Below are 12,690 nucleotides of genomic sequence, written 5' to 3'. Positions count from 1 at the left end.
AGAAGGGTGCCATTTCCTTCTCCAGGGGATCTTCCCAGCCCAGGGATTGAACCCAGGTCTCCTGCATTGCAGGTGGAGTCTTTACTGTCTGTGCCACCAGGGAAGCCCAGGAAACAAGCTCAAAACCACAGCAAGCCTGCAGGATGGAAGCTTAGGACCCTCAGAAGCAGAGGTGTGGAGTGGCCTGGAGGCAGGAGACTCGCTGCACAAGAATCAATTAGATTCCAAACATTATTTCCTCATCCCCACCCTAGAGCGCAAGGAGGCTGCTTCCTGGGGAGCTTGAATCAGACAGATCTGGATTCAGGGACCCTTGGCCTGGTGGAGATAGGGGCACCATAGCAAGACAGGGCGTTAAGTGAAAGACCACACTCTAAATGGTGACTCCCTCAGCTCCTTTCCCCCAATCAATCCCAAGAGCACTGACCAATATGACCTCTCCCCCAACAACCAGAAATAAAAAATTAGAGAGAGCTGACCCACCTAAGAGAAAACCCCTACAGATTCTGAAATGTGGGGCCTCTGTTGGATCCTTCCACATCCAGGAAGCAAGTCCCACAGGTCCCCAGTCGACTTTGTAGAGTCTCCTTCTTAGTTAGAGCCAGGGTGCTGTACTGAAAACTGCCATCTTTTCAGGAATTTTGCAAACTGATTGGGATTATGTCGCAGCTTGAAATCATCAGGGATGGAAGTATTTACACCATGGAAACAAGCAAGCACATCAAATTATGGAAACTTGCTAAAAAAACCCAGACACTGAAAAATCCAAACCAAATCAAACAAAAATGTGGAAATAAAGCATCCTGAAATGTGAAGTCAAGTGGGCCTTAGGAAGCATCACTATGAACAAAGTTAGTGGAGGTGATGGAATTCCAGTTGAGCTATTTCAAATCCTGAAAGATGATGCTGTGAAAGTGTTGCACTCAATACGCCAGCAAATCTGGAAAACTCAGCAGTGGCCACAGGCCTGGAAAAGGTCAGTTTTCATTCCAATCCCAAAGAAAGGCAAGGCCAGAGTATGTTCAAGCTACTGCACAGTTGCACTCATCTCACACACTATCAAAGTAATGCTCAAAATTCTCCAAGCTAGGCTTCAACAGTACGTGAACTAAAAACTTTCAGAGGTACAAGTTGGATTTAGAAAAGGCAGAGGAACCAGAGATCAAATTGCCAACATCCTCTGGATCATGGAAAAAGCAAGAGAGTTCCAGAAAAACATCTATTTCTGCTTTATTGACTATGCCAAAGCCTTTGACTGTGTGGATCACAACAAACTGTGGAAAATTCTTAAAGAGGTGGGAATACCAGACCACCTTATCTGCCTCCTGAGAAATCTGTATGCAGCTCAAGAAGCAACAGTTAGAACCAGACATGGAACAACGGACTGGATCCAAATTGGGAAAGGAGTAAGTACATCAGGGCTGTATGTTGTCACCCTGATTATTTAACTTATATGCAGAGTATATCATGAGAAATGCTGGGCTGGGTGAAGCACAAGCTGAAATCAAGATTGCCAGGAGAAATATCAATAATCTCAGATATGCAGATGACACCACCCTTATGGCAGAAAGTGAAGAAGAACCAAACAGCCTCTTGATGAAAGTCAAAAAGGAGAGTGAAAAAGTTGGCTTAAAAACTCAACATTCAAACAAGATCATGACATCCAGTCCCATCACTTCATGGCAAATAGATGGAGAAACAATGGAAACAGTGACAGACTTTATTTTCTTGGGCTCCTAAATCACTGCAGATGGTGACTGCAGCCATGAAATTAAAAGACACTTGCTCCTTGTAAGAAAATCTATGACCAACCTAGACACAATATTAAAAAGCAGAGACATTACTTTCCCAACAAAAGTCCATCTAGTCAAAGCTATGGGTTTTCCAGTAGTCATGTATGGATGTGAAAGTTGGATTATAAAGAAAACTGAGCACAGAAGAATTGATGCTTTTGAACTGTGGTGTTGGAGAAGACTCTTGAGAATCCCTTGGACTGCAAGGAAATCAAACCAGTCAATTCTAAAGGACATCAATCCTGAATATTCACTGGCGTGAAGGACTGATGCTGAAGTTGAAGCTCTATACTTTGACCACCTTATGTAAAGAACTGACTCATTGGAAAAGACCCTGATGCTGGGAAAGGTTGAAGGCAGGAGGGGAAGGGGATGACAGAGGATGAGATGGTTATATGGCATCACCGACTTGACAAACATGAGTTTGAGTAAGCTCCGGGAGTTGGTGATGGACAGGGAAGCCTGGCGTGCTGCAGTCCATGGGATGGCAGAGTCGGACACGACTGAGCGACTGAACTGAAAGCAACTCAGAGGCTGGTTTTTGTTCTAAACCTTGTAGTATTATTTGAAATGTTTACAATAAATATTCATGTTACTTGGATAGGGAGATCACTGTTACAGGGTTCTTCCAGGTTGTATGAATAATACAAGAGATGGCCCCGGAGCAGATGAGAATGAGGTATGTCCCAGGAATTGAAAGAGGGACTGTGAGGGTGGAGCACAGGAACAGAGTGGAGAGGGTGGGAGATGGGGTTGGAGAAGGAGACAGGGGCCAGATCATGCTGGGCCCTGTAAGACATGTTTTGTTTTATTCTAAGATAAACAGAAGCTTGTTCCAGGGGAGCAGGGGAGTGACAGGACTCATTTACTTCTCTTAAAGATCTTTTGGCTTCCGTGGGCCAGTGGACTGAAATGGTGTCCCAGGGCTGGAGAGGAAGGGTGAGAGTAGAGATATATTTTGGAGACTGGATGTTAGGAAGTCACATAATTTAATCTACTTTGATGGACAGAGAAACTGGGGCTCAGACTGATCCGCTGAGGATCTCACAGCTAAGAGTGAGTGGGATTCAAACAGAGTTCTCCAAGCTCAAGGCCCCCGTCTCTTCTGTGCACAGAGGGAAGGGTGCAGCCCTCCCCTTCCCCCCAGATCCCAGCACAAGAGGAAAACCCCTGTTCAGCTATGGACTCAATATCTTTAAAACATTTGCCCTCTTACATCCAGTAATCTAACTAACCTAAAATAGAGAAACTTTTTGCAGAAAAGTTGTTCCTCACAAGCGATGATTTCTAACCTTGGAAAACGGAAGTAACCTACACATGAAACACAAGCAAATGCTAAGAAAAATGTGGTCAAGCCCTTGGCAGAATGTTTGGCAGCCTTTAGACATCACGGTGATGAACAGCAAACGTTGCCACGAAAGGAACACCTACGATGTGCCAGACCCTGGGCTGGGTGCTGTTTAATTCTCACAAGAACATTTCAGGGTAGAAACCATTATACCCACTTTACAGATGGGGAAAGTAAAGCTCAGAGGAGTGAAGAGCCTTGGTTGTGCTTACAGAACTGAGAAGCTACCCAGCTGTGCTGAGCAGTTCACTGAGCTTCCCTGAGCTTGTTTCTTCATCTGTAGAATGGGAATGATACCTCCAATAAGTGGTAATTTGGGTGGGGGCAGGTAAATGGCAGTAGAACACGCCAGCTCAGTGCCTGGCATACAGGAGGTGTTTGGCAAATGCAAATCCTTTCTTTTGCATCTTGTGGGGCCATCTTCACCTTCTGACTGCTACTCCCCATGCAGTCACCACAGAAAATGCTCCCGTCTCCCTCTGTGCCCCCAACCCTGGCCATGCCCTGAGATTGAGTGTAGACGTCAAAAACAGGGCAGGGCTGTTCTTGTGGATGATGCCAAGGACTATATTTCTGGGTCATTATCTGCAATGGAACTCTAGCCAGTGCCCCTGGGGAAGCGGCTGTGAAAACCCCTGGCTTGCCAAGGTCCCCAAATATGATAGCTGGGGACAACCCACGTGCAGGACAGCAGGGTTACGCTCAGCCAGGTTGGGAAATGCGGATGGACCTGGTTTCTTGGGAGGAGTTAATAAGCCCTCAGTCCTCAGAATCTTGAGTGCTGAGCCACAGTCATCAGCGAAACAAAGATTATTATTCCATGTGAGGTGCTGGCATGATGGAGGTGGGACTCAGGTCCGGGTGGAACTAGTGGTAAAGAAGCCGCCTGCCAGTGAGGGTGGACGTAACAGCCATCCCATCCCTGGAGGGGGGGGAAGATCCCCTGCAGGAGGGCATGGCAATACCCCAGTATTCTTGCCTGGAGGATCCCATGGACAGAGGAGCCTCGCGGGCTACAGTACATAGGGTCGTACAGAGTCAGACACGACTGAAGCAACTTAGCAGCAGCAGCAGCGCATGGACGCACATGGTGAGGAATAGGTGGCCTGGGGGCTGGCTGGGGACAGGGATGGCAGAGGGGACAGAAGTGGTGATGGTGGTAGGGATGAGGTGGGGATGGATTTAACAGTGACCCTTGTGGTGATGCGGGGGTCGGGGGGATGCGGTTGGAGCTGGTGGCGGTGATGGTGGTGGGCTGACAGAGGAGATGAAGACAGATTAGGGTTTTGGTGATGCTGGCAGTTTCCCAGCATCCATTGTATGAGCAAAATTCAGGGCACTTAACCCTGCCCGGAAGAAGCTAGCCCCGGCACCCCCTTGGGGGTGTGATCTTGGACTTAACCCCCTCACCTCTTTTTCTCTCTCCATTGCCCTCCTTGAGAGGTGAACTCAGAGCCACAAGACCATTTGCCAGTAAGTGTGCACCTCACCCAAGTTGAAGTGCAATTAGAAGAGACTCCTGCCCTGGGCTCCAGTCCTGAGGGGAAGGGAGCTGGCTGGATGGCCAATGTGGCTAGAACTTTGCTCTCATTACCACTGAGTTCTTAGCACACCGCGGTCCTAGACAGGAAGGGACGTGACTCAGTAACAGGATCAGAACCCAGAGCAGGACCTGCGTGCTGTCCTCTGCTAGGCTTCTGGTTTTCTCTTTCCCTTCGGCCATGCCCTCCCCACAGGCCTGTGCAAAGCCCCGGGGTCCAGGCAGAGGCAGAACAGCCTTAATTAGGGGCTTCATTCTGCAGGGTCCCTGAGACTCCACCCCCACGTCCCCTTCCCACATCCAGCTTTACTCATCTTTCATCAAAATTTCTTCTGACACCCCCTCCCATTCTCACGGGCCCTCAAGAAGCCTGTGACCCACCCTCAGAGCAGAGTGACCTGTTACATTTGGGTAAGGCACAAAGTCTTTCCCCTGAGTTGAGCCTGCCTCGTTCCTGGGGAGGGAAGAGAGGGCTGTCAAGCCCTTTAGGCCTGAGTCCCAGGGAGGCTCCGGCTCCTGCTCAACACGCCACTCCACCCCTCTGCCTCCCTGGTCCAGTGCTCCTTCTCCCTGCCATGCCAGGGCCCTGGGTTTCACGCAGTCTTGCCTCCTCCTCGTCATGGGAGACACACGCTCATGATAGACACACGCTCGTCTGATCATCATGAGGCCAAAGTTCTAACAACCTGGATTCGGTCACCTGAGAAAAATGCACAGAGCCTGCGTGAGCTGGGAAGGCACAGGCTGAACCTGCCCCAACAGGGAGCCTTCCCGCGTCACTGGCACAGCCACTCCCACGCTCAAGCCTCCGCCATGGCTCCCGCTGGCTGCGGAACCCACTTCCTGTCTCTCCCCCAGGCGCCAGGCGAGCAAGCAGGGCCTCACAGCCGCTGGCTCCATTCACCCTTGCTCTCCAGGCATCCAATCCTCAGGCCACACCTGTTTTCCCTCCTCCAGATATTTGCATATACCCTTCCCTCCGCCCAGAACACCTTCCCCCATCTTCTGCATATGTGCAGATTCTGTCTATCCTCCAAGGCCAGGTTAGGTGTGGAGCCAAGAACAGGCGTTGGCGGCCCCTGCACTGGCCCCTAAGCTTCTGGTAGCCAGCAGGAGTAAGAGACAGAGCAGGCACAGATGAACAGGAAGTGAGTGGAGCAAAACAGATAACCAACAAGGACCTGCTGTACAGCACGGGGAATTATACCCACATATTCTGTGAAAACTATAAGGGAAAAGAATATGAAAAAGGATTACATATATGTGTGTATGCATGCATGCTCAGTCATGTCTGACTCTGCAACCCAATGGACTATGGCCTGCCAGGCTCCTCTGTCCAGGGGCTTCTTCAGGCAAGAATACTGGAATGGGTTGCCACTTCATTCTCCAGGGGAATCTTCCAGATCCAGGGATCGAACCCGTGTCTCCTGCAGCTGCTGTACTAGCAGGTGGGTTCTTTACCACCCAGACACCAGGGAAGCCCCATATAAAGATATATATGTATATATAACTGAATCACTTTGCTGTATACCTGAAACTAATACAACATTGCAGATACTATACTTCAATTAAAAAAAAAAAAGAAGTGAATGGAGTCGCCCAAGGGCCTGACTGGGGAGGGGACCCAACAGAGTCCAGGCCAGTCCCTTCCCCAGGCCTCAACTTTGCTTGGCAGCCCCAGGCGGAAGCCTGAGAGTGAAGGAGGCTCAGCCTTCTTCAAGGGCCCAGTCCCTGTACAGCTGAGCCCGGGGCTCTGCTTTGCTCCTCTCTGCCTCTCAGTTTGCCTTCTGAAAAATAGGACTAGGTACATTCTAGAAATTACAGCTTCTCTTCCCCCAACCCCTCTCCCCGACATCCCTCTACTCCTCCCCTTCCCCTACCCTCAAAAGGTGCTTGAGAAGGGTTCACAGAGGACGCAGAATTAGAGTGACTCTGGCCTCCACCCTCTGAGACGTGCAGGCCCTTGGGAGTCATGTTGGGTTGGAAGAGGCGTAGCCACCCCCGCGGCAAACAGCTCTCAACAGCCCACAGCTCCAAGACATTTTAGAATTTGGAGGTACTGGGAATGGGGACCCAAGACAGCCTGGGCCCTCCAGGAGGGCCAGAGAGGGAAGTGGCCTCCTCGCCCACAGGCCCATCCCTGTGGGCTGGCTCCACCACCAGCCATACCACCACCTCCAACTGACCGCAGACTCCCACTTTCGCTTTCTCGCCTTCTTGTTTATTTCTCATAGATATTTCCCATCTGTAAGCAATCAACATTCCAGGGTCCAGGTGAGGAAATCATAGTCCAGAGAAGCTCAGAGAGGGATGCCCCAGAAGTTAGGCCCAGACTGGTTCCCAAACCAGGATTCCCTGGCAAGCCTTGGTCTGGGGTCCACTTGATGCCACCGGGGCCCTCCTGCCCCAGCTCCAGGCTGCTTCCCTGGCAAACACACATGGAATCAGATGGCCCTGAGTTTTGATGGCCGCAGTTCACGGGCCCCAGACTGGCCCTCATCCTCCTGCCTCAGTCTCCTTCCTGAGAAACAGGGTTTGGACAAGAACCAGAGTCCGCACAGGGGTCACGGCCTGTCTCCATCATTTGGATTTCAGTGTTTTCCAGGCCCCTGCTTTCTGTCTGGTGCCCCAACCCGGCAGTTCCTGAAGAGGCCCAGGCCCGGCCCAGCTCTCAGCTGAGTCTCTACCTGGTTCCCCAGGTCAAAGCGATGTGTCAGGGCCTGGGGATGTGCCAGAGCTTGGGGGGAGGGTGTCTGTAGTGAGTAACGGCTGGACACTTCCTAGTCCGGCTGAGGTGGCACCGAGCTTCGTTACTGATCACAGGCCAAATTCCTTGGGGCTCTCCAGGGTCTTTCCTGCACTATAACCATCCCCATTCTACAGATGAGGAAACTGAGGCCCAGAAGAGTCACGGAGGCCACTCAAAGTCAGGAGGGAACTGGAATCTGAACCCAAGCCGTTGGAGTTGGAGCCCAGTCCTTCTTCCCTGAGCGCTAGTGCTGCCTGGCTCAGCCACCGTGTCTTCAACCCCTCAAGCTTCCCATGAAAGGGGCCTGAGGCAGCTGAACTCACTCCTCTAGGGGACCTGCCTCCCTTCTGTCCTGAGAAGAAACCTGTTGGATCCAAATCGCCTAAGGCCTTGGAAGGAAAGGGGGCCATCAGGGCCTTGGGAATAGGTATTACTAGCTCTACACTGCAGAAGACACCAAGGCCCTGTGGCCAGGCTGGGACTCACTCCAGGTACACCCACCTGGGCCCCAGTGCTCGCTTCCTCCACCCAGCGCCCCCACCCAGCTGAGGGGGAGACCCCCACAAAGCTCACCGTGGCCCCAGAGACCCCACTCGGTCCATACCCCTGGCCCGGAGACCCCGCACCCCTGCTGCAGAGAAGCTGTGCCATCCCTACCTGCGCACCCCCAGGAGGGGCCCCGGAGGCAGCGGATGTGCGCTGGGGCCAGGTGGGCACCGTCTGGGGCCTGCAGTGGCACAGGCAGCAGACTTTGGCACCATCTCCACCTCCCGTGAGAAATCATTAACCCTGAGAGAGACCACACCTCTGGGGATGGGAAGGACTACTCAGGAGAACCGGGCCACAGCCGAAGAGGGGGTACAAGGGCACGACTGAGGCGAGGACCCCCTGCTCCCAGGCCCAGAGGCCTAAGCCCCGAGAGCCAGCGCCCAGCAGAGCCGAGCCCACAGGAGGTAGGAACCGGGCCCCGGCCCTGGGGCACCTGTGTGTGGAGGCAGGTGACATCTGGGCCCTCCATATCCTCCCTGCTACAAGATCCTTCAGTGGCAGAGGACCTGTGAGGGAGGTGAGAAGGGTAATAGGTTCTGGGAGGGAAGTAGTAAAACAGTGTGATAATCCAACATGAGGTCTTCAGAGAGCAGTGAAGGCAACCATGATGGGCGCCCTCCTTTGAGGCCCCCACCCTCCCCCAGGGTTCATCCACCCCCACCCCCCGCCACCCCACCGGAGCTGATTTTAAATCACTTCCCTTCCCTGAGCCACACAGCCGGGCTGCCTGTGTCTGGACCATGGGGGGCTGGGTCCTCCTACCCTAGAGGCAGGCGAGGGCGGCCAGGGAGACACTCAGGCCAGGAAGGGCATTCAGTGAGGCCTGGAACAACCAAAAGAGACCATGAGATGCAAATATGCTCTCAGTTCCAGGAAAGTCCTGGGGGGAGGAGGTCGTGCCTCTTGAGAGGAGCTAGAATCAAATTCACTGAGCACCCACAGTATGCTTTATCTCCAACTCAGTGGACATGAATTTGAGCAAACTCTGGGAGATGGGGACAGGGGAGCCTGGTGTGCTGCAGAAAAGGATCATGGAGCTCAGAAAGGAGAAGTGACCAGAAGCCAGGAACTGGCTCTGACGACAGCATCAAAGCCTTCGATGAGAGAAGAGTTCTCCCGGCCTGCCTCACCCCTCCCCACGTCTCCTCACCCAGCAGGGCATCCTCCACACTTCCTACCCACCCCCTGTTCTGGCCGCCCAGCAGCTCTTCTGGCTTCTCTGGTGACAAGACCCAGTTTTCCTCTGTGGAACCTCCTCACCTAACCCCTCCTTACCCCCATGGAGGGCGTATGATGAGGCCAGGCACAGCACCTCTCTGGCCAGAGCTTCTGGTTTGGGTTTGGGCATGTGACCAAAATTGGGTCAGATAGAACTGATGAGACTCAAATAAAAGACTTTTGTTGGAACTGTTACGAACAAGAACCTCATTCCTCCCCGCTGGGATGTCCAAGCCTGAGAAAGTGACTTCCAACAGCTGTCTGTCTTACTACCATGAGGGAAAAGGCTACTGAGAAATAACCCAAGACTGAGTTAAAGCAGAACCAAAAAATGGAGACAGATGAATTCCTCATGACTTATGCGAGCCCCTGGATATACCCACACCTGAAGCCATCACAAGACTCTTCAGTTACAGAATCAATACATTCCTTTTTCTGCTATGTCTGGTTGAATTAATCTTTCCTGATTATAGTGCCCTTGAGGCAGGAAGTTCCTCATCCCTACACCACCCTACCCAGGTGCTAAGGAAGGGGCACAGACAGAGTTAAGGTAAGAGAGAGAAGAGTTTGAACCTGGTTTGGCCAACTCCCTGTTAAGCCTCCTGGAGTTCCCACTTCTCCCCATAGCATGCTATTGGACATCTGCATTCATAATTTGGAGAGAATAGTATTACTTACTTCATAGGATTCTTGTGAGGATAAAACCAGATCACTGAAATACTGTTCCTGGCATGGGGCCTGGAACACAGCATGGACCCCGCCCACCAGTTGTCTGAGCTCGCAGGGCACTGAATCCGTAGCTTGCCCAGCAACATGCCACTATCCCGTCATCATCCTGGGTGGCCTTCTCCTCGTGGGCAGGAGTCACACTTGACTTACACTCAATAGATATATGTATCAGGCAGTTATGATATGACAGACACTTTAACAGAATGTTTGTTTCCCAAACCCCCAATTTTAAAACAAATTATCAAAATACATATGCTGTGTGCACACCCATGTTCATAGCAGCGCTAGTCACAATAACTAAAACACGGAAACAATCCAAGTGTCCATGGACAGATGGGTTTGTTGTTGTTGTTCAATTGCTCAGTCGTGTCCGATTCTTTGCGACTCCATAGACTGCAGCACACCAGGCTTCCCTGTCCTTCACCATCTCCTGGAGGTTGCTCAAACCCATGTCCATTGAGTCAATGACGCCATCCAACCATCTCATCCTCTGTTGTTCCCTTCTCCTCCTGCCTTCAATCTTTCCCTGTATCAGGGTCTCTTCCAATGGGTCATCTCTTTGCATCAGGTGGCCAAAGTATAGGATGAGTAAGCAAAATGTGGTCTATACATACAATGGACTATTAGCCTTAAAAAGGGAGAGAATTTCAACCCATTGTGATATAAATGGACCTTGTTATGCTAAGTGAAATGAGCCAGTCACATAAAGACACAAATTGATTCTACTTATTGGAGCTATTTAGAATAGTCAAAATCGCAGACAGAAAGGAGAATGCTACTTACCAGGGGCCAGAGAGGGAGGAACGGGAAGTAATTGTTCAGTGGGTATAGAGTTTCAGTTTTGTAAGGTGGAATGAGTTCTGGAGATGAATAGCAGTGACATACAACAATATATGAGTGTCCTTAATACAACTGTATATTTGAAAATGGTTAAGAGAGTAAATTTAATATTATTTATTTTACCATAATTTTTTAAAATTGGAAAAATATGTGCTACAATAAGCTTAAAAAGTGAAGAAACCTGGATGAAGGAAAAAACAATGAAAAAAACGAGAAGTTAGCCCCTATAGAGTCCATAAAACATTTAAATATTTGCCTTGACATTCCAGATAATTGTCAGAGGTGGGCCATGAATTGGGTTCTGAGCTTCCAAGCAAGCAAGGCAAAGAGGGAAACACGATCTGGGATCCATTAAGTCCAACATCCATCCAACGCACATACATACATACAGAGAGAGAGAGAAAGCTCACTAGGATCTGGGAGTTGTGCTGCAATTCCTAATACCTAATAGGTTTTACCTCTTGTGTGTCTCCAAGAAAAAGATGCTACAGGATGTTGGATGGCACTTGACATGACTATTAAAATGTAGTTGCTAAGAAACCAGGTTCAGGATCAGGGGCTGAGTTCAATTGTAATGAGGCAAATTACAGAATCTCCCGAATCCTCAGTTTCCTCATCTGTAAATTATGGGTAATATATGAAACCTACCTCAGAAGGTGGTGGTAAGGATGAAAATGAAGCCGTGCGCTTAGAGTCACAACGACCAACACAGAGAGAAGGCTCACAGAATGTTAGTTTTGTAATGGTGTGGTGCGATCACTAGGGACCTAGTTGGTAGGAGGAGAGATGGGCACCTCTGCCCAAGGCTCCAGGCCCACCCCAGACCAAGGGAGCTAGCCTGGTCTCTCTGCCTAGGACCAGGAGCTATGTAAAATAGTCAAAATCGCAGGGGTAGGACAAACCCCAGCCCCGGTCCCTGCCCTCGCTCCCTGCTCTGAGCCCCTTCCCAGAGCACACATTCTCTCTAAAGGACCCCTTCCAGAGGGCTGCTCTGCCACAGTTTGCACAGCTCCAGTGACGGGGAGCTCACCTCTTCCCCTGACCTTCACTCCATGGCCCCAACTGTATTTGTTTTTATGGAGTTGAGGGTTGCCTGACCACTTCCACTGGGCTTGAGTTCAGGGAGTAACAGGCCCCACTTCCCCTCTCTGCTCTGCAACAACTTCCCTAGAGCCTTCCCTCAGGTTCTTCTCAACACTCTTCACCACCACCATCCCGGGAAGGTGTCACAGCCAGGAAGACCTGTGTTCCCATTCCAGCTCTTCTCAGCCTCAGTTTCCACATCAGGAAAATAGGGGGAAGTAAAATAACACGTGGCTGTCTCTGAGATGGAACAGGCCTCTGAGCCCCCCAGGAATGTGACCTGGTGTCACAGGGCCCTCCTGGGGTCCCCTGACTTGTCTGTGTCCCTTCAATGGACAGGAACTGATTGCTCACCTTGTCCAGGCACTGTGCTTGGCGGAGGACACTGGCCGGGGGGTGGGGGGGGACAAGCATCCCTGCCGCCACAGAGGGAAGCTCTGTGTGACAGCAGAGTGGGTCAGGCCACAAGGAAGGAAAGGGAAGCCCGGGTAGAGGGAACAGTGGGTTCAAATCCCTACTAAGGAAAGAACCTGGCTCCTGGGAGAACTGAAAGATCAAGGCGGCTGGAACTCAGGGATCATTTCTTCAAAGGATTGGGTGTCAAAAACCATTGCACATTCATACAATAAATTGCTAGCCATCAAGTTAGAAAAGAAAGTAAAACAAAATAAATGAACAACAACAAAAAACCTGCCTGTGTTCATTGCAGTATTATTCACAATAGCCAATACTTGAAAACAACCTAGGTGTCCAGGATGGATGAAAGAATAAGCTGTGGTATATACATATATACATAGACACACGATGGAATATTCCTCAGCCATAAAAAATAGAGAAATCT

Source organism: Bubalus kerabau, chromosome 1, assembly GCF_029407905.1.
Source record: "Bubalus kerabau isolate K-KA32 ecotype Philippines breed swamp buffalo chromosome 1, PCC_UOA_SB_1v2, whole genome shotgun sequence".
NCBI classification, from domain to species: Eukaryota; Metazoa; Chordata; class Mammalia; order Artiodactyla; family Bovidae; genus Bubalus; species Bubalus kerabau.
The sequence above is the reverse complement of the archived record's forward strand: the minus strand, read 5'-3'. Positions refer to the sequence as shown.